Source organism: Numida meleagris, chromosome 1 (genome assembly GCF_002078875.1).
Source record: "Numida meleagris isolate 19003 breed g44 Domestic line chromosome 1, NumMel1.0, whole genome shotgun sequence".
Lineage (NCBI taxonomy): Eukaryota > Metazoa > Chordata > Aves > Galliformes > Numididae > Numida > Numida meleagris.
In genome coordinates this window covers 114,523,604-114,546,174 of record NC_034409.1, presented here as the reverse complement: position 1 = coordinate 114,546,174, position 22,571 = coordinate 114,523,604, and the positions used below count along the sequence as shown (strand labels likewise).

At 33.7% G+C, this 22,571-nt stretch overlaps 1 long non-coding RNA gene across 1 annotated transcript; it reads left to right on the top strand.

The window, feature by feature from the left end:
• On the top strand, window positions 869-7,107 carry LOC110404249. The gene is made up of 3 exons (XR_002442119.1): window positions 869-1,032; window positions 3,641-3,746; window positions 5,304-7,107. It is a non-coding gene; the product is annotated as an uncharacterized LOC110404249 (long non-coding RNA).

Here is a 22,571-nt window from a genome sequence, read left to right as displayed (position 1 = left end):
AGGATTTTGTATTGTGCTTCATGCAAACAAATAACCCACTGCTGCACTTCTGAAATGGTGAATACTGCTCAGAGCTGAAAAATACTTCTATTCTTGCTATTGTATAAAAAGGGACAATGAAAAATTCCTGATTCTAAACTGTTATGTTAGTCTACTATTCACCCAAACAGTCAAGCAGTCTTATAGCCAAAGAGTTTGTAAAACATACTGGCGTTCATACAGCTTCAGAAGCAGCAATGAAGTTTGTAACCACCATACATTGTCTTAACTTTCTGGAAGAATTAACCAGAAAAAATGGTAAAAAGGCCTTTTGTAGGTGCCTATGTCTGCTGTGTATCTGCCTACTGCTTCAAGAAACAGCAAACTTCTGCTATTTCCATTCTAAATCAGAATTTTTTTAATTAATAACTTCCTGCTAGTTTACTAGTAAACAACTAGTAAAAACTAATTGCTGAAAAAAAGCCTGTTTCCAATTCACAAGGTATCACTTAAAGTTAGTGTTGAGAATTTGGCTTCTCAGAATTATGCCTTTTATTTTGTTTCTCAGTTTAAAACCTAACAATGCATTACAGAACATAGGCCTCAGACATACTCATTACAGTGGCAAAATAATTTTTTGTGCGTTCTAAGATCCCCCTTGGGATGTTTCTTTTTAATTTCCTTCTGACTTGCTTATTTTATCTTTGCAAGCAATTTCAGCAAGGTGACATTTTCTAGAATAGTCAGTTGCTGTGGCATTCACCTGGAACAGGAGACAAGTGATGTTAAGCACCTGCTTTGAATCAGTCATGAGAATGATGTGAGCCAGGTTCCACAGCTTCCTTAATGATGTCCAGAGGCACAAGGCACTGACTCCACTACAGCAATCTTTAACTTGCTTGCTTTTCTTTGTTTGCGTTTTTGAATTTTGAAATGAAGAGAAGGATAGCGAATAACTTCTGCTTCAGGAAAGGGAGTGGAAACAGAACGGTTGGAAGATGCTGGGGAGAACCTGGTTAAGATCTGCTTTATGTCTTATTCTGCTCCATGGAGGTAATAGCTAGTGCTGGAAGCCATTTTCTTCCTTTCCAGCCTCTTATGGTAACTACTTTCTGGTACCTCAAAGATAGCAGCAGACTTTGCTTTCTGGGGATTTACTGCAAGCAAAGTAGGTTGCAGCCTATTTTACCTATGCCTTTAAGCTAGACCGTAATCTCTGAGAATAAATGTAAATGGGAATGGATTCTACTGTGGCACCGTGTTTTAAATGCAATTCATTGTTATAAGGGCTTTTTTTTTTTTATCAATTTGACAATACAAATGACTGAAAAATGAATGGACCAAAACAAGAATTTAGTTGAAAGAGCTGTTTCTCATTGATATTCTTGTATTACAAAGTTTTTATTTGATAGCTTCAAGCCTTATAGATTTTGCTGCATGCTTCTCTTACAAATATGCATATACAGAGATATAAATACCTATGTGTATAGGTGTATGTATTTACATGTCTTTCAGAGCAATCAGCAATGTTATTTTTTTATGAGTGGTCAATAAAGATGTTTTGAGATCTGCTTTCACTGTCAAAAGCTATTTACTGAATTTGTAAATGTATAGTAAGCTCTTGTTGTTCTTTGGACAGTATTTATTAGGCTCACACAGAGCACGGTGCTGACTCCCACTAGTACCCTTGAGGCTGAAGATAGCAGCTTCCAGATTTCCTGTGGCATCAGTTAGTGCAGCAAGAAATGGGATTTTGATTTCAGAAATGCTTGACTCAGGTCTGCAGTAAAATGTTGCATGACGCTTTGTGATATCTATTCTTTGCCTCCTCGAAAATTAACCTTCATTTTTTGGTTTCCAAAATGCTAAGCTTCTATGTCACTTATCATGCCCATGGTCACATTATTTAGTTAAACAATCTTGACTAAAAATGTTCCTATTACTCCAAATTTAACTTAGAAAAATCCCATATGTGACATTTAATTCCTTTGCTGATAGGCGATTTATTGTCTAACTTCTCTAAGGTCTGTGAACATGGATAAATTTTAGTCCTTAACCTGCAGTACTGAAGTGCTAGAGTTTGTTCACAGCCAGTGAATGAGCAAACATATTACTGTTTCTTTGTGTCTCTGTGTTTATAAGCATCATTATCAAAAATTAGATACCAAAAGTGCTGTTTTCAAACTCTTTTCTCACTCATCTTTAATAAAGCCACAGTCATGAGTGCATTAGATTTGCACTTGCTTCTCAAGTAGCTTGAAATCTAACACTTCTGAAGATAGATTCTTCAGGAGTCATCATTGTTTAAGTAATTCTTCCCATAATGTGTTCTTTTTACACCTCCACTATTTCTTATTTCCAACATGTTCTCTTCTAAAATAAAGCTATTTTAAGCTACTGCTTTCAGAAATGTCTTGGGTACTCAGTAACCTGACTGCCAATGAAAGAGCAAAAGATGCATAGTCTCTTCTGAAATCAATCCTTGAACTATGTGGTTCCTTTTGAGAACATTTTCAGTTGCTGTATGGTACTGTGATCAGCAGAGGTCAATATCAAAACTACATTGGTTTTGTCTGAGTCTTTCTTAGAAATTTCGAGAACCACTGATCACAGCCCTTTTTTCATTATATAAGACTTTACATAAAATACATGCTATAATGAGTATAGATAGAATATACTTTCTAGATGGACTAGATAGAAGGCTTAGCTCCCTTTACAAATTAAAATATTAAAATGTAAGTTGTTAGTCCTATCAGTCACTTCAGAGCAAAGCTGGAACAATATCATGACTAGATTACATCCTTACACCCTCTGAATTAACAAAATGCGTGCTTCCCATTTTCACCTGCTGCTCATACCATTTACTTTCATGAGAACATGAGCAATAAAATAGAAATGTGTAGATGTGGCACTGAGGACGTGGTCTAGAGTGATTGCAGGTACAGGTTGACGGTTGGACTAGATGAATAGAAATGGAAATCTTTGTTTACATCTGAAGAGGTGAAGGCTGAGCCACAACCTGATTTTTCTCTCTCCCATCCTAATAATGTTCTCATTTGCTGCAGTGAATGTGTTTGATCTTTCTTATGGGATCTCAGCTTATGTGAAAGGAACTTACAGGAATCTCTGGTGGGCTGTTATGGTTCCCTATTCCTAAGAAGATGACCAAATTTGTTTGTAATTAATTGTTCGTTTCATTGTGAATCTTGTGCTCAGTCTGTAGAATGAATAAATGAAGCAAAACTAGTGCAGAAGGGTATTTTTTTATGTTGGGGAAACAAAATTACCTGATTAAGAAAGAATTTGATATTATTTTTTCAAGCTTAGTGAAAACACTATTTTTCATATGATGAATTCATCCGTAATGTTTCAGGAGATCTGTTGGAAGGTTTTAACAGGGACATGGTGAATTTTCAGTATGTCTACAAAATTAGAACTATGGCTCTAGATTTAAATGCAGTGTGTGTATGTGTTTTCTTTGAGGTGATTTCAGTTTATATATTCTTTTCAGTAACAATATATCATTTTGGTGCATTAAGTTGCTCACAAAAAAAACTGTATTCAACATTTCTACAATGCCAGTATTACGATTAGTTACTGTGAAGTTGTTTCAATACCAACATAAAGCTAATGTTTACTTTTTTCCTTTTTGGTACTCTAGGGAGCAGTGGTGAAAAGAGAGAAGATGAAAGTTCCTGTTTCAAACTTGATTCTCTTGTATGCTACTCTAACTCAGAGCTTGAAGGTTGTGACCAAAAGAGGATCAGGTAAGTAAATCTTTATCTCTGCTCTTACAATATGTTTTGGAAGAAGAAATCCTTAAAATTCACAAATATACACCATAATGTTGTTTTAGTGGTTTGGAGCATATTTAAAAGGATTTCAAATTCTGCAGCAAACAGTTTAGCAACTTTTTATAAGTTTTCAGACTGTATTGTGTAGTGTGAACTTGATGGAAAATGCAAAAAACAGTTCATCTGCTAAAGGAGAATATTTTTTTTTCCATTGTATCCCCAGGATTGCTTAGCTTACTTAAAGGCTTGACTGCAGTCACTGAGCTACTGTATGTTAATGTAAGCAATTTATCTGTTTGACTACGTATTTTATGGCGAAGAATCTCTTGGATATGCAGTTCTTGTAGCTTTGGCTTAGACTGTTTTTGTAATAAAAAAAAAAAAAAACAGATCAAGCATATTAAATTTAATAAATTTAATAAACAGGAAAAGCAAAAAAAAATACATTTTTAAAAGGGCTACTAGATATGTTATTGAAGAGATTCATGCAACAAGGAAAATATAGGTGGCTTTTCAGGAATCCAGCGAAGGTTGATATATTTGCCCATTGTCTTTCATAGCGTTACTATTTGTATGTTTAAAAAAAAAAAAAAAAGAAACTTCATTACTGAGACAATGGTGTATTATTTTCACTGAGAAATTCTAACTTCGCCCTTTTTTGCTTTTCATTGGATAATGAAAAATTTGCTGGATAATATTTCTGCAAACTCTTACTTTGATCTGTGGGTGTAAGGAAACTAAATCCTTGATGGATGTCTTGATCCCATGTTGATAGGATTAATTCAGTTTGTTGTAACTAGTTATTTTGCTTTTGTCATTTGATTTTTTTTAGGTGGCTTTTGTTGTACTGTTCTAGCAGTCTGGCCTCGATTTATTTATTTATTTTATTTTCCTTTTATCTGTTTCCAGCTGGAGTTGGCTGCTAGCAATGCTTGTAATAGTAAAGAGATGCTTAGGGAGATCTTTGTACGTTTTGGGCAACAGTTTAAATAACATCTTGTGTTTTCAGTAGATTCTACTTGTAACATTATGGAACTAGTTTTATCTTCAGTGTTTTAATGACTGAGGGAAGGAAAATAAGGAGTACCACTCTAATCTTAAGTCTTGACTGAGAAATATTTTGAGACTATGGTATATTTAAGCTCCAGAAAACTGGATTCTATTCACTATGTGCAGAACAAAGGAGCTGGTGATGAGATGATGTATTTGCAACGTGACATCTACCTAGACAGAAATCATTTGAATGTGTCTGCATTAGGTTGTTCTTTTTGATCACAACTGAGCATTTGTGAGCTTTCAGTTGCAGTCTCTTAATCCAAACGTAGTATAAACAGTGTTGATCTTCTTAAAGTAACTTTTACAATGACAGCCATTTTAAAAGGAAACAAAAAAGTAGTCAGTTATAAAATATTTGCCGCTTCAATGTGACAATAATACAAACTCAAGTTTTCTTTGCATTTTATTTCATTGTTTTTGCTTGTATCACCTTTCTGCGATTAACCAATTAATGTGTTAAATATTCATTTTAAGTTCTGTTTGGGAAAATTACATAATTGATGTCCAGACAAAGAAAAGAAGACTTTTTCAGCTGTACTGAATATGTTCTCATCCTCTGCTGTAAAAAAGGAAAAGCCTTAATGGAAGTCTTTGAATCTTACTACAACATGGGGTTCTTTATGGTCTTGCATGAATTCTGCTTTTATAGTATTTAGTTTCAGTCAGCTATATTGCCAAAAAGACTGTTTTGTCATAGTGTATAGTGCAAAAGAAAAATCTGACTTTTACTGAAATTTCAGGTTTTAATGTCTTTCTTCATGGCATGTAGTGACTTTAGATGTGGTGAACTTCTTTAAAAGTAGGTGGAATGTAATGCATAGATGATAATGCTTAGCCTGTTGGGTTTTTCTAATTTAACTTTTTTCCTTGGTTGATTGGGAGGATTATCTTCCAATCCTAAATTGTTTCTATGAAGAAAACCTCTTCATATTTTTTGTTCATGGAAGTTTTAGAAAATAAGATTCATTTATGTATACTGTGAAAATATTTTTTTCTTCCAGAAGCTAATCAATTTACAGTTATAAATAAGGAAAAAAATATATAGTTTAACGTGAGCATGTTAATCAGAGGCAGCGAATGGTGAGGGTTATATATGTTTAGTTGTGTGTATTGCATTCTGCCACATGGATCAGAAGTTTGGCTGTGGCTTACTTTATATATTCGTTACTGTGTCCCTGGGAATCTCGTTATACATGACTGAAGTGCGATTTTATTTCAAAGTTGACTTGTTCTTTCTAGTTCATTTTTTGTTGAGCTTGTTTCTAAATATCATGTCTGAAACAAATTTAATGTTTCTTAAATATTTAACTTCTGTCTTTCATGTTTAAGAGAGATCTGTTCTTCAAAATACGTCTTCTCTGCACTATTGGTTGGATATCTCCTACTTGGGTCATTTTCTATAAGGTTTTTATCAGCTATGCTAAAAAGATAGTGATTAATGTAAGTCTGAATTTCTCCATCTGGTATAAATGCATTTCTAATCACTGTTCTGATCTGTCAAAAACATGAAAACCTACCTTCGTCAAGTCAGTGAGAATCCATAGTATGCCAAAAATGTGAAAGTATTTGCAGGTTCAAATTTTTTTTTTAAATGAATAACAATTCTGACCACCTACTAGCTTTCAGGATTTAAGTTTTATCCCATAATTTGCTTTATGTGTAATCAATTAGGATCAATATGATGTTCTTGTCTGTGCTTCTTGTTGACTGAAAAAAAAAAAACCCAAAACAACAGTATAAGAGAAGGTTTAGATTGTGCTGCACTGGACTAAACATTTGGTCATAAGAGTTGTCATTACGCAAAACATTTGAACGACATTATTTAGAGTCAGACTTTGGATCTTTCATAAACAGTAGAGCAATTACAAACTTGTTCTACCACTGTGTGGTATTCATCAGTTAAATGTAGTAAGTGTATATAGGGAAAGGTATTAATGAAATATTTATTACGTTTTCAGTAAAACATGTTTTAAATTAGCTGGCTCATAGCTGTGTGACATACTCGTGTAACGCTTTAACTTTTATATTTAATTCTGTTTCTATCTGACAGAACGTACATCAGTTATTTTGGAATTTTAAAAAATCAGTTCTGTAAGGCAGTGAATGATTTCAAATGACTCTTTAACGTATAATGGATTTATTTTACATTTTGAGTACTTAATAACTGTGTTATTGCATAAAATGACTGGGCAAGCAGTTCGAGTAACAATGCCATTAATATAGAAAAATTATGCAAGAAACATATTCCTGTATATCCAAGTGTGCCAGTAAATAAAGCTTAAACACATCAACTTTTCCTGTCAATTTTACTTGAATGCACAACTCCTTTGAGTTTTAATGCCTCGTCAGGCAAGGAGGAAAAGATCCTTCATCTTAAGCTTTGCCATTCCAAACATTGACTTCCAAGCACTACTTAATGGCTTCTTGAAGTATCTTGCTTATATTTCTAAAGGTTTTTCTTTCTGCAATTTTTCTTCGAATTATCCTGTATTAGTTTGAACTAAGTAGATTATTTATCCACTCATTTTACGTCCCAAGTAAAAAAAAAAAGTTGTTTCTTGAAGTCTGTTCTTCTCAGACCAACAGATATTTGACTGCTAACTAGTGGTGAAGAGAGGATTTTGCATATTAACTATCCAATATTCATCAAACAGGTGAGGAAAGGGAGCCTCTTTCTGATTCATACAGATTTTTTCCCTGTAACATGCATGCTAATTAAAATAATTGAACATACAATTCCATCTGGTGATTTTTATTTATTTTTTTACCAAGGTTGCTGAACAGACAATTTTTTTTTAAATGCATAAAATTATCATAAATGCATAAAATTATAAATGCATAAAATATTATAACCTCCTTGTATAACTAGACAATTACGATGTTGACATTTTAGGCACTAATAGCAATTTGATGTCATCTTGTATCAAAAAATGTTGAGAGTTCTTACTACTTTCTGTGTTCTACTGATTTTCTACTGATTATTTTGTGTGGAGTTAATGAAGGAACTATATTCTGTGTTCAGTTGTGTGATAGGAAATTTTCTCTTCTTCATTGAATTTATTCTAGAAATAGAATTTAGCTGAGAGGACAATCTCTCTCCATGATTGTTTATCAGGAGTCGTACAGGGTCCTCCACATCATTATTATGAGATTAAAGTCGGCAGATGTATTATCCATGTCGGAAAAAAATATTTCTCTTTTTAATATGTAGTGTTTTCCTGTCTGAGCTACGAGTAATAAATATGGGTGGTTGTAGTCATACTTGTATGGAGCATTATGAACTTCATGAAAACGGGAAGTCAAATCTTGACTTTGCAACCCTTGCTGGTGTTTCTCAGTTTGCCTTGTAGGAGCCACTTTTAAGTAGATAATTTTAAATAGATAAGTGCAATGTAAGGTGTGTTTTTGTTCTAGAAATAGTGAAATTCTGAGGAACAGAATGGAAATACATATTAAAAGTATCAAGTAATTATTTGTCTTGACTAATTTTGTACTCCTTAACAACCGTAAGTAGACAATGGGTATCTCTGTACAAATGAGACACTTTCTTTCTTTTTCTAAAACATTTCCTTTAGCTGGAAACAGAACAAATGATCTTAGCAGTGTTGGCCTTAGCGTCAAGAAAGCTGAGATTTTTTAGCTTGTGACAAATGCCATAATGAGTATTCAACAATTTATTATAAATAATAAATAAATAAGTACATAGAATAAAAATTCTTCACCTTAGCTATATGTAATAAATTTATCTACAGCATTCAGGAGAGTTTTGAGAACTCTTCCAAAGGAGAAATAAGTGTCACACTTGGTTTAATTGTTTGTACCTATCAATTGAATTATCTCTATTCTACAATAAAGCAGGAAATAACAATTAAAAAAATACTTATAATCCAGATTATCTGGATTTTTTTTTTGAGAAACTGTGCACAATTAAGTACTGAGCCTGAACAGGAGTCTGGTACCCATTATTAGAGTATCTGTGTATCTTACCTATTTTCTTTTTAACTGCTGTGGGTGAGACTTGGTGGTCCAACTGCATATTACTATGTAACTGCAAATTTACTCTTCTGAGCATCTTTCCATCAGTGGTGTCATTCTCTTTTTCATTCTGGCTGTGGTTTGCCTAAGTATTTTCTTTTGGAATCTTGTCAAAAGGTAATTAGTTGATGAATATCATATTGGATCTGATATTCACTGAATAGTAATCAGATGGTTCAAAAATTAAATGAGGAGACATATCTATATATCTATATATTTGTTCTTGGTTTTTTTTCTGCACAGTTTATAGACAGCTCACTCATGCATGATGCTCCCAGTACACTGAGGTTGGAGCAAAGCATTTACAACGATTAAAGGATAAGTTTCTTGTGAAGCACAGGAGTTTGTGTCAATTAATATTAATGGCCTCTAGCTGTTGTTTACACTGTTACAGAATGTTTTTTTTTCTGTTATTAATTGATGGGTCTTGTGGCCTTTTGTGTGGTTACACAGAACCTAAGCCTGTCCACGTCTGTCTGACATGCAAGATTAACTTCTATGAGTGAGGAGCTTTCTGCAGTTGAGCAATTAAAACTACTATTACTGCTATGAAAATCCTTTTTCTCTGTTTAGTGACAAGAAGCAGAGAGACAGCACATTTAAGTCCTAAGCAAAGATGAATGTACCTTATTGGATTTAGGGGATTGAGGAGGGCAATCTTTTTGTACCATTACCTAGTTAAGAAGTTAACATTATTTTATATGAGGACTATTTCAAAATACTCACTTTGAATTGGCATTGTAATACGCAATCTCACTTGTTCTATATGTGAAACTGAATGGGGAAAACAGTGAACCTCTTTTCTTTTTGAGGGAGAAAGGGGAGAAAGATGAAGGGAGCACCTTATGTAGGCAGCAGAAGTATCCACCTTCCCATTCTACAGCCAAAACTAGCAAAGCACTTTACTCTAGGTTTGATATGATCCTTGCTTTCTTTCCTTTTTCTAAATAAAGAGGGGGGCGGGGGGGGGGGGGGAACACCTGATTATGGCTGAGAGAAAGTGCATGGTTTTTTTTGTGAACCAATGGAGAAAGTAGTTGTTAATAATTAACTTACGTAGTAATATTAGTGTATGGTTCTAAACCTATTTCTGTGTTTATGCCAACTGTAAATGAGAATATTTCTTTTCAATACTGAATGTTTTTTCACTACAGAATGCTGCATGTGTCATATTGGTAAGGAGTGATTTTCAACGTATAGCTTTTATTTAAAAACTCTGAGGAATAATCTTGTTGGGAAAATGACTAGTTTTGTTAGTGAGCTTCAAGAGATGTTTGCCATGGAGCAGTCTGGCTCTACTAGGCTTCATTCAAATTCTCTATGAAAAGGACGCTGCAGTACGTCAGATGATCAGCAATGCTGGAATTGGATGACTAAAGGGGAGTTGGGAGCTGTATTATTGAGGAACAAGCTAACATAATTCTGTGCCAGTAGAGGATCTAGGTGATAAGAAATGACTACATCATCAGCACGGATCCTTTGTGACACATTTCTTATTTCAGAGACTGTGAATGCAGTAACTGTTACTTGTCCTGTGAGCATTTATGAGCAGGATGGCTGACATTTTAAAAATAGTTATATGACCTTTTATTGTTGCTGGGATCCATACTGGTACTTTCCAGAGTCCTGAGAGATGGTGAATAGTACCATAGTATGTGAAAAGATTGTGCAGAATAAAAGGGTTGGTGTTTTATAGTGTGCAATACATATTTAGAAATGAATAATAATAGTAAAGGAGACAAAATAAAATCTAAAGCCAAGATGACAGCGATAGATATTCTTACACAGTTCGGTCACTGAGTTTTAGTAGCTATTTCAAATGACTGCTTCCATGGTTCCTGTTGTCTGTAGGGAATGGTTAGCAGTAGTTTTGCTGATTGGCATCTCTTGGCAAGTGGCCTAGAAGATGTAAAAGAACAAGTGACCTTTGATCAGAAGATTTATTTATTTGAATATTATGCTGTCACTTTTATGTAGAATAATGACTGTGGAGAATAAGGAGACTGAAAACCCTCAAGGACAAGTAATGACCATCTGATAGATTTGTCTTTTTTATTTAAGTGTAGTTGAAAATAAAGAAATAAGAGTTGTGATAATAAGGTTTGTCCATTAAAATATGTTTCGTTGCTACACATAAAGCAAATTAAAATTGATGAAATGTCCTAGATTAAAATGCTTACTGTCTTGTACCTTCTGAAAGATGGAGGGAAAAAGTGCTATCAATGCAGCATGCACAAAGACGTATGGAAAACAGCTAAGCATGAAAAGAGAAGGTTGTCCTTTAGGCTCCAGTACTGGATTCTTTAGCCATTCTTGCTCGAAGTAGTTTTTCCAATTATGGTCTTTAATTCAAGTGTGAAGTATACAACATCTGTCATTACTGTAAGATTAAAAAAATCTGTTTTTCGAAAGAGTTTTTGTGTGTTTCTGTTGGGTTTCTTTTTTCTTTTTTTTTTCTCTTTTTTACTTTTTTCTTTTTTTTTTTTTTCCCAATGGTAAGGACAATTATCAGACTGCTGTGATGGTAAATTACAACATAGTCATGTTATTTGAAAGTTGAATGCTCCTGTAATTTGAATGTCTTGCTCTGAACACCTAACTCATTTCAGGAAACTGTCAGGTGTACGGATGCAAAGCACCCAATTGTGTTGAAGCAATCTACAAATTCATATGGAGTAGTTCACTTCCACAAATGACTTTTTCATCCTTGGCAAAAAGGAGCGATTTTTTCCAGTCTTTCTAATCAATTTTAATTCTATTTGAAATAATTCCAACTGATAATTCCAATTTTAATTATAGAGTCATTTAGGCTGGAAGGGACTTAAGATCATCTAGTCCAACCCTGCTGATGCAAGCAATGTCAGCTAGAGCAGCTTACTCAGCACTGTGTCCAGTTAAGTTACTTCAAGATTGTTTTTTAACCTCTTTTAAGGGAGTTGAGGTGAGCCTTTTAGAGACTGTACGTACATGTCCTACAGTACAGTCCATGACTCTCAGTTTCCCAATTTGAACTGGCCTAAGTTTATCTTTTGTAGTGATTTGCCTCATCTGTCTTCCAGTGGAAACCATGCGTTAAGGTCGATACTTTTGAGTTGCTCTAATGTAGAGTTGGAACTTGGAGTTCTTGTCAAGTTTTAAAATTTGACTTACTTTAAAGCAATGCTAGTTAAGATTGCTTGGTACCTGTTCAGGTTGTTCATTTTTTTTTCCCACAATCAGATCACTTCTTTAAAATTACAAATATTCATATTCTTTTTAAACTTAAGCCAAGAAAAAAATCATGTTAAGCTACATGGAAGAATGAGTGTCTATATTTTTGCGTGTTTTACTGTTCTCCTGTCACTTCACTTTTAACTATAATTAATACTCTTGATGATATAAGAAACACTGTATTTCCTTCTGGGAAAAATTTCTACTGCTGAGCATGCTATGTTCATGCACTTTTATGTATTCACTATATATTCACTATGATCAGTTCTTCAGTTAAATTTGTGGTATTACTGTAGAATAAAGACGATGACTTGGGATATTAAAAATTAAATATCAGATCATAACATCAACAACTTCCAGGAAAAACAGCAACATAACTTGGTTGTCCAGATCAGAATACTGCACACTGAAGGAAAGCTGTTATTTTTTTTAAAGGTACAGGGTTGGCTTGTCTGAAACCACATTTTCTGCCAAACGTCTGTGACTATATGATCCAGGGTGAATGCTGAAGGCAAAACAAAGAGATAGGCAAGGAATAATGCAAATTCTACCTACTTACCTGTCTATCTACATATGTTTCTGCTCTATGAAGAAAGGCTCAATTTTTTCCTAGGGATCCTTGCCCCAGTAGAGATGCTATTAACCATAAGTGGGTTTATTGGTATGGCACCACGAAGAGGAAGTGAAAGTATGGAAAGAGATCCTGAGAAACAGAATCACAGAATTGTTCTCCTGTTGTCATTCTACCGTATGCATCAGATCACTTTCTGCACTTTGTTGAAAAGTTGCATTTTTGCATTGTGGATTTACTATTCCATTGTAGATTTATTTTTGCCCTTGGCAGTCTTTTAGATATACTTTACATTTTTTATAATCAGATTTTAAGCATTCAATTTCTAGGAAGTTGAGTAAGGATCAGTAACAACATTTTAGTTGAGTAATAAACATTTTTGAGACAATTATTCAAGAGAAAAATAAGTTGATGTTATTTATTTTACAAATATGATGATGCATGCATTCATTTTACAGTTTACTGCTTGCTGTGGAGTTTTAGTAAAATGGGACTGTTAAAGTATGAAGTAGTAAGAAACTTACAACAAAGACAAAAAGTCTTAGAAGAAATTGTGGCAAATCATGTTTGTCAGAAAATGCTTTTATTCCTGGGAATAGCAGCTGTCATGTCAAGGAGAAAAGGAACAAACTGTGAAACGATTGAGCCAAAATACTCCCCGTAACTTAATGCATTCAAACACAGAACATTAAACTTAGCTAAATTTAGTTTCTTGATAGATGTGTAGTGAGATATTTTTCTGTGCCATCATTTAACACCTTTATTTTCTGTCTTTACTTCTGAGTACCTCCAGTTTGTATAAATACTCTTCTCCAGCTCTTGTATAGTACCCAAATGCTTAGTCATGGACCAAAATCTGAATATAACAGAAACTTGTAAGAACCCATGGAAAAAAAAAAAAAAAGACATTATTTTCTTTGTAAACTACTTTGGAAATGCATACCTCATCTGCAGTCTAAGATCTAAGTACTTAGACTTTTGCTGGGTAGATTACTTAGCAGAATTCAGACTTGGTGAGGCCAAAACAGAAGTTTGGAGAACAGCAATACTAATAGTCTATTAGTACGTTGCATAAAGTGCAACATCTCACAGAAGAGTTGTCAGAAGGTGAAAAACAATTCTTCTTACCAACCAGGAAATTCAGAATGAGAGCTCAAAAGAGCTCTAAGAAAAATTGTTTCCTTTGCTTTTGGTTGTTGGGAATGATAGAATAGAATGGCTGATAATTTTTATTGTAGCAATTTTTTCTGTAGATTTGACTATATGTGTTCCATAAAAACGCTTGAAAATTACTCATACATGGAGAAGGGAGAGATCAGAGATACAAAAAAAAAAAAACCACCTGTTTTTTCTTAAAGTTTTAAAGAAAGTTGATCCATGACAAACACTGCTAACTGCTAGTAAATTTTATTGATTACCTTGAAAGAGCCACCAGTTGTTTCTGTTACTTGATTATTACTTTTTTACACTTTCGAGTTAAATTATCAGATGTCTGTGCAATAGGGTAAATAGTATGAGGTGAGTTAACTGACATTAGTTTTTTCACAGTGTCATTTAACAACCTACAGATTTATCAGTATAAGAGTTTTCTACAACAATACACCAACATGCAAGAGGTCAGGACAAACAAAGACGTAAGCTGCTATGAAAAGGAGAAGATAATTTCCAGATGGTAGAGCAGTGACTGAATTCCAGTGTGACTGCATTTCTGTAGTGCCTAGAGAAGTTGTAAGGTCTCTTTCAAAACAAGATTCAAATAAAAAGCAAGTATCTTTTCTATCATCTGGCTAGTGTCATGCCATCTGTAATGCAGGACAAAACTGAAGTAATTGAAACTTTAGTCATATTTAACCAGCTATTTAAATTGCTTTATTCACTCGTGATGTTGTATCATTTTGCCAATGTTACGTAATACGTGTGTAATATACCTGCATTTCAAAGTAGGTCATGCTGTTTTCATAGACGTAGAAAGAGAACGTGTTTTGTGTATGTTTGGTATTGAGGAAAGTTATGCTAAAATACTAAAACTCTAGAGTAGGTGCTGCACTTAGGTTTTCTGATAACTAATACATAAAAACACTGTTTCTTTTGTGGGGAGGTGGGGAGATGAGTCTTTCTATTTCAAACTCTACTTGAACAATACCATTCTGTGGAGTTGCTTTCTCACTGTCAATATATTGTGTGTTTAAAATGTCTAAAACTTCCTTTTCTGATAAGCCTAGGCATGAGATTTAAAGAAAATACTGAAGTCCTGTATGAAGTCTCCAGAATTAATAACTTAGGGGAAAGGTTTCATTCTTAGTTGCTGTTTTTGCTCTTTCACTAAAAGCTAGCTGGAAGAAAAATGCGCTTCAAGAAGTCAATGTACTTCAAGACTTTTTTCCCATCTCATTCTTCCATATGGAAACACAAGGTGAAAGATGCAGTAAGGTTGCCCATCACTGCACAGCAAATTGTTAGATGTCCTGGTGCTGAGAAATTTGAGAAAGGGCTTGAAAACTCGTTTTCCAGATATTGGCAATTGTGATCAATGGATGTGTGTCTCACATGCATAATTTCCTGCATGACTGTAGGCAATGCAGCAACTGTCTTCCTCTATCTAAACACTGCTCTTGGGGATTTTGTGCCTAAGTACTGAATCCTGTTGAGCAGAACTGTAATTTTATTTAAACTGAAAATCAAGTTAAGCTAGTTTTCTGATACAGACAGTTGCAAGTATTAGTAATACATAAGAACTCCTGTTGTGCCGTATAGCTTTTAAAGGATCCAATTCCCTCATTTTCTCTTGTGACAAAGATGATTTGCTAACCTCCAAAAGTTTTACAGTCCACTTCTTCTACTTGTAATTACTTCAAAGTAATTAATTTAATTTGTGCTTTGCTACGTTGATTTTATTAATCGTTTCATTGAAAATTGCTCTTTATTTTCTGTCCCATTTACTTGATCTTAATTTCTAGGCCAAATTTAGTATGAAGTCTGTGAATCTTTTCTCTCTCTTACTGTAAAGGTCAGGCATCAAGTTCTATCCCACACTAGGGAACAGATGAGTATGCTGTATATGCTTCCTTCACAGTCTTTCATTGCTGTGATGAATTCTCAATGATAAGTCATGTGTGGGAGTCATTTCTGTTTATCTTATCAAAGGAAATGTAAGCCAGTCAAATAGCACGTATTCTGAGAAACAGTTCAGAAAGTACCATCATTTTATTTTTCAGTCATTGCTGCTTCATTTATGTTGTTGGTTTGCTTTTGGTTTGTTTTGCTTTGGATTTTTGTTGCATTCTTATATTGTTTGTTTGTTTCAGATTATCTATCAATTACCATTTTTTCCTCATGTCTGTAATAATCTTGCTTTTTATTTTAATGGTGCAGACTCATTTAATTATCATGAGCTCTTTTTTCCTGATATCTTATTTATAGCAAAAAGTCTCATCTCTTTGTAACTGTTGGATAATTCTTTCAGTGTAACTTAACTTAGTAGAATCTTTTATTGCTGATTACTTTACTTTAGCAAGGCATCCATATTTTGACCCTCAGAATTTTTATTTTAATATACATTGAAAACTTTACACTGATAAATTTTTCCACATTCAATGCATTTCCATTTCCAACCTACTGAAGCTGAACATTTCTTATAACATCTTCCAGGTCTTGGAAAGACTGCAAATGTGAATATAAATATGTTTGGATAAGAAGAAATAAAATAGAAAAATACTATGAGGTTCTTGGTTTGTGGAAATCTTTACAATTTTTACCATTACAGACTGAAAAGTTACATAGCTATAACTGTAACTGCTTTTGTTTTTGATAACAAGCTCAATTGATAAAATTGATCTGTAGTAAAATTCAAAGAAAAAAAAACAACACAAAACCTAAATTAATGCTTTCCTTGAAAAATATGTTCTTTCAATATTATTTTTTATCTATTTGATAAAGGATCAATTTATTTATTTATTATGGCAAGCAGTGAAATGTTTGTACAAAACTGTCCTTGGCTGCAATTCACTTTTCTTTTTGATCTAGAATTTGAACATTTGTTTAAGGGGCACTTCTGGCGTTTTCTGAATAGGATGTTCCACCTTATACCTTCTACAGGACTCTTCGGGGTATCCAATGGATACCCTGAGTATGAGCTCAAGGATGTACCTTTGAGGCAGTGGTCAAATTTTACAGGGTTTCCTTTATTTCAGTTTTGTTTTCTTTCTGAGGCTAATCTCCAAGGGAACTAGTTTGTCAGTTGGGAAGCTACTGACAGGTTATTAAATTGATAGATAATTATAACACAATGCAGAACATTAATGAAGGGTTGAGTTGCTTTCAGCAGATGGAGGGAAAAAAAAAAAAAAAGAGACAAAACTCTGGCCAGAGGAGAGGAGTTTACATAAAAACAGGCATACCGAAAAGAAAAAAGTGAATTCTGGATTAATTTTGTTTTGTATAACTTCCTATTTTTTCAGTTCCCAAGACTCGAATAATGTTATATCTTGAAATGCACTTCAGAATAAAAGACAAATGTGATAAGCAAAACATTCCTTAAGCAAAAGTGTTTGTATTTAAAGCTGAAGCTTTGAACTGTTTCTTGTAACTGTTTAATTACTAACTTTTTTAGTAATTATCTTATATGAATAAATTTAACATGGAATTACACAGAGCTGAAGTGACATGAAGGGAGAACTGAATTATTTATTTACTTATTTTTAAATTTGAACAAGTGGCTTGAAACTTTGTACAGAGTTGCAAGTCCTGCTCAGAGCACCAGTGGCCTGCTTTGCATACAAGAACTATGCACGGAACCAGCTGCAGCTTTGTAGAAAGACTCATAGGTGCAGACGTAGTCTGAAGAGATCTAATAAAATAACTTGGAATTGGTTGATTATAACAGCCTAGTTATCTTTTATTTGAAATCAGCTACCTGAAGAGTTTGTTTCAGATGCTAGAATACCTGGGAAGCGTTATTACTTATCTTGAATAACATAAACAATGTAATTTACCTATTATCTTTAGTATTGTTAAGCATAGCATATAAATTCCTACACAAAATATTTGATATGGAGAATGTTAACTTACCAAGTTAAGTACTTCCACTAAGAAAATATATTAAACAAAAAAACATGAAAACTCTGTTTTCAGTCTATCATGATAATTACTTAGATTTTAATTAATTGCATCTTAATAGTCCACACCTTTTCAGATCTACTCTTGACTCCTTTTTGGGTATTGCTTTTATCCAGCAGTGTCTCCATTCAGCAGCCCAGCTCTTCTAGCAAATTTCCCTCTCCACTTTTGAGACGTTAATAAGCTTCTCAACTTGACGGTCTTTTTGTGCAGAATGTCCTTCCTCTGTTTTTGCAGATCACCGCTGTTGACAATCAGATTCACCAATAATCTTTTTGATATATACTCAACAGTTACAAATCTCTTCATATTGAAGGACCTTAGTAGATTTCTGGTGCTTTTTTTTTTTTTTTTTTTTTTTGCCACTTTATTCCTTTGCTTCAGAGGAAGAAAGAAAATGGCATATGACTCCACAATTATAACCCTTAGAAATCATCCATATATTTCAAAATAGCTGGAAATTTTATCTACTTTCTCCCAATAATTGATTTTAGGATTGTATTGCCTTTATTAAGCGCAGAAAGTGCAATGGTTGAACTCTGTTATTTCATGAAATGTCCTAAGGGCATTGAAATTCAAACACACAGCTGAGTCACAGCTCTTGTGTCATTGTTGCTCTGGGCAAGGAGGGTGATAATTTGCTGATGGCCTAATTTTCCTAGCACAAAATTTCCAGTCTCTCTTCTACCATCTCTTCCTGCCTTTACCACTTCAATTCTTTGGCCAGGAAATGCTTCCTGATCCAAATTTTCAACAGACTGCACAAGGAATGAGGGAAGATTAATCTTGAGAAAATGTCTTGTTCAGTAACGATTGAACCCATCACTTTTAATCTTTCCAATAGGAGCTCTATTGTGTTTAGACACTTAAAAATCCACATTAAAAATGACAAAGTGGTGATATTAGAGCTAAATAAGTTTTCCCTGCAGTTCAACTAGGTCATGCTAACTTCCACAATTTTTCTATGTTTAAAGGTAGTTTCTAATCTTTAGAGAGGGATTAAGTTTACTTCTGTGTTTACTAAACCAACATGCACAGCTTGAAATCAGTGGAGCTAGTCTAAGTCCAATTCATTGCTTTAAAAGTACAATGTCATTTTAGATGCAAAGTGTCAGAAGTCAGAATTTGACTTCTAAAATCTCTTTTGATCCTTGTTGTTGTTTCTCTGTGCATGGTTATATACCTCTGAATTTATTTTGCTGTGTTGTGCTACACATCCCTGATATGCTGACTGAGAATTTTTTCCTGTAATGTTAATTTTTTTGAGAGAGATTCTATTATATGAGATCACATTTATTTCTTCTCACTTTTTTTTTCAATGTATCTGTGCCTTTTTGTCTGAAATATGTTAATAGCTCAAAAACAGAATAACCTGTCAGGTTGGTTGCAGAGGGGGAATGGCAGGCTAGCAATCAGGTAGACTATAAGGAAATGTTTGGGTCTTATACAAAATCATATTATTTAATTAAGAACATTATCATCTTAAATCCCATTAAATAGGACTCAAGTTTTAAATTGGTGTTAAAATCACAGAGAGGCATTATTTTCTGATATTTTACTCTTAAATGTACCGAAATTCCATTTGTTACCATGCAGTTCTATATTACTAAGGAATGAATTTATGCAATCATCCTTCAGCTGAAAGCAGGCTCTACAAATGAGACCAAACTAATAATATTGAAAGTTACATGTTACATAGCATTTTGGAGTTGAATACTTATCAGTTTAAATAGCTCTGATAGAATATTCCTCTCAAATATTTGATTATTTTTTGATGTGGGAGCTCATAATACGGAGATAAAATTAACACCAGCTAAGAAATTGACTTACAGTAATTTCTAATAATAAAGGTGGCAGTCAATTTAGACTTTCTTCCCTGCTCTGCTGAATACAAAAGATGGGAAAGATTGGAACATACATTTCATGCTAAACATGTGGTTTTATAAAAATTGCTGTGACTACCACAGTCAACATAGCATATGAAACCAAAAATACTAGAAGTTCACCTAAAACCAACACACAAAAGTCTCTGGGGTCCAAGCAGCGGTGGCCTTTTGGAGGTACATGATTTTACCAGTTTAGATCAGTTCAATTTTACAAAGGCTAAGAGAAGCCTTGCAGTAGACTTCTAGTTGAAGAGGGAACATTGCAGAGCAACTCTTTGGGTCTCAAGCTATAAACTACTTCCCAGCATCTCACAACAAATCCATCCCGTATCAGTGCCAGTGTCAAAGATTTTATGAATGGATTAAGGCTCTTCTAAAATTTAGCCAGTTTATATAACCATTTGATTGCTGGCAAAGACAACACATTTCTCCTATGATGTAGAGTAGAAACCAATCCTGTTAATTTAGCCTTACTTTTAATTTTTCATCAGCAATGTGAGCACTACTAGCATCTTGTTTTCTTGGGTAATATGTTGCATTACTTCATCTCAGCGTTCCAAGAAAAAATCGTGCTCTTTCTGTACTCCAACCTTTTGACTGCATTGCACGCTGCTTCCTGTTTCCTTTCCCCAGGCAGGAATGGGCTATTAAATACATTTGTGGCTTTTTTCAGTTACAGTTCTCCTAGTTTGCTTGCTATGAATATATGATAAAATATTTTCTTCGACTGTTATTATGCAATAAGCTACATCCATTCCTGCTTGCTTAAATGAAGTATTCACAAAGTGAAGGGAAGATCAAAATCACTGAAAATATCTCATTTTAATTATCAGTTTTTCAAAGCCTCAGAAGTTGACTTTAAATTTTTAAAATCCATATTCTCTTCAAAAGGTTCAGAAATTAAGTCAACAGTTTCATTTTTCTTTGATTACTTAATCCATCTTTGAAGTAAGCATGTCTACAGAACTATCATTAAAAGCAAGTTTTTCTATGAACATAAGTTTTCAAATTCTGGTTCAGAAAAACAGAAAATAAACCACCTCTGCAAAAAATGTTCATTCTTTTTTGGAAAGATTGGTACTTGTATTTAAAAATAGTCGCAGTGCTCAGAAGTGGACTTCTCTTCATAGGTTGCTACTGTGTATAAAATTGCAATAGGTTTAAAACCAGTCCAGATTTGTCACTTGTGCATCCTTAGCATGTTGCTTAACAGTGTTAATTTTTGTGTATTCTGATCTGTCCAGTCTTCTCTCACTGCTTTTGGAAGAAATAGCACACCTTGAATCCAGTCCTGTAATGTTACAGAACAATGAATAGTAAAACGCTTTTACAGATTCATCTTTACCTCTCCTTCTGTGTTTCTGCTTCCGTTAACGCCTAATATAGGAAGTTTAACTTCATTTTTCCCAACGCAAACTTTAGTGACAGCTCAGTGCAATAAAATGCCTTTCTAGAAACTGTGTGATTGTTTTTGAACTGTAAGTAAATGGGGCTATAGGTAGACGTGTACCTCAAAGTTTCTACAAAAATAGATGTGTGTGAACACTACTTCCATGTGTATGAATGAAAACAGCAAGATCATTCTCAGTAAGGTTGATGCCTGTTTAACCTGGGAATAAAGAAAACACACTTGAACTCTCACAGAAGTTTTGTGGCAGAAACTTCTGAAAGGTTTTGGTTGGAGCTAGATCATCAGAAGAACACATTTGTGCACTTGTGTACAATAAATACTTCATGTGGATTAATCAAAGAACTGTTTGACATATGATTTTAGTCATAAGTAAAAAAGTATGATTGATTCAATTACAACATGCTCGTCACATTTTTCATAGAAGTTGTCAACACTGAATGGAGGAAACCACATGTTCTAATTTCCAATAACTTCTTCTGAGTCTGATTATATTCTTTAAATTATCTTTAGCCAATTTAGCTTCATATCAAGACCAGTGTTTGTTTGAGATGTCACTGTGGTGAAATTCTTTTTACAATGAATTAGACTTTTTTTTTTTTTTTTTTTGCTAGCAGACAGTAGAAAGCAAGCAATTTTTTGGGGTCATCTGTTAATAAATTAACCCTGTTAACATTCTTTTAGTCTTCTCAGAAATATTAATGCTGTAAAACCAGTGCTTAGGAGAATGGTGCACAATTCTCCCACTGATGTCAAATTCAGTGCAAGAAAATTCATAGATTTATGATTCTTTTGGATTTAATTTTTCTTCCTTGACTATGTTGATGTTATGCAAATAGAATTTAACTTAGTATTATGTCTTTTTCTATATGCTGCACTGTTTGAATCTATGTTCTGGATTCAGGCAGCTTTAGCATACTCTTTCAATTAAGGAGATTTGCTGAAAGCAAGAGAGCACTTTGTTTTCCAATTACACAGATTACTTATAAGTTTAAATATATTCAAGAAGGTTTCCGTCATCTCTGCTTTTTATTTTTTCTTCCAATTCTGATTTTCTTATGTTTTATTTTCTCTCAATACATGGAGATTTTTGATGTCAATTAAATGATAATGGAAGCTAGATTTAGTCTTCTAATTTTTAATTCCTTTGAGCTTTAGAAAGTTTATAAAAACAAATAAATAAAAAAACTGGGACATATTTTAACAGTCCAGTCTGGTGTAGTCTCTGATTCTCCTCTTGCACCATTTTAACAAGGTCCTTCTGACTCTCTTAAGTTATCTGATGATTACTGATGAGTCAGACTCTAAGACAAACATATTATAAGACAATGCTAATAAGAAACTAAATTGTTATATTATCTATCCTAATAAGTACTAGTGACAAGACAATGAAAATTACTGTGATACCATTTCTGAAAGTCTAACCTGAACTTTAAGGGTTTTTAAATGAATTGGAATGGCTTGTGATTGAATAATGCTGAAGGAAGTGTATATATTTATCATTACGCTGATTTGAG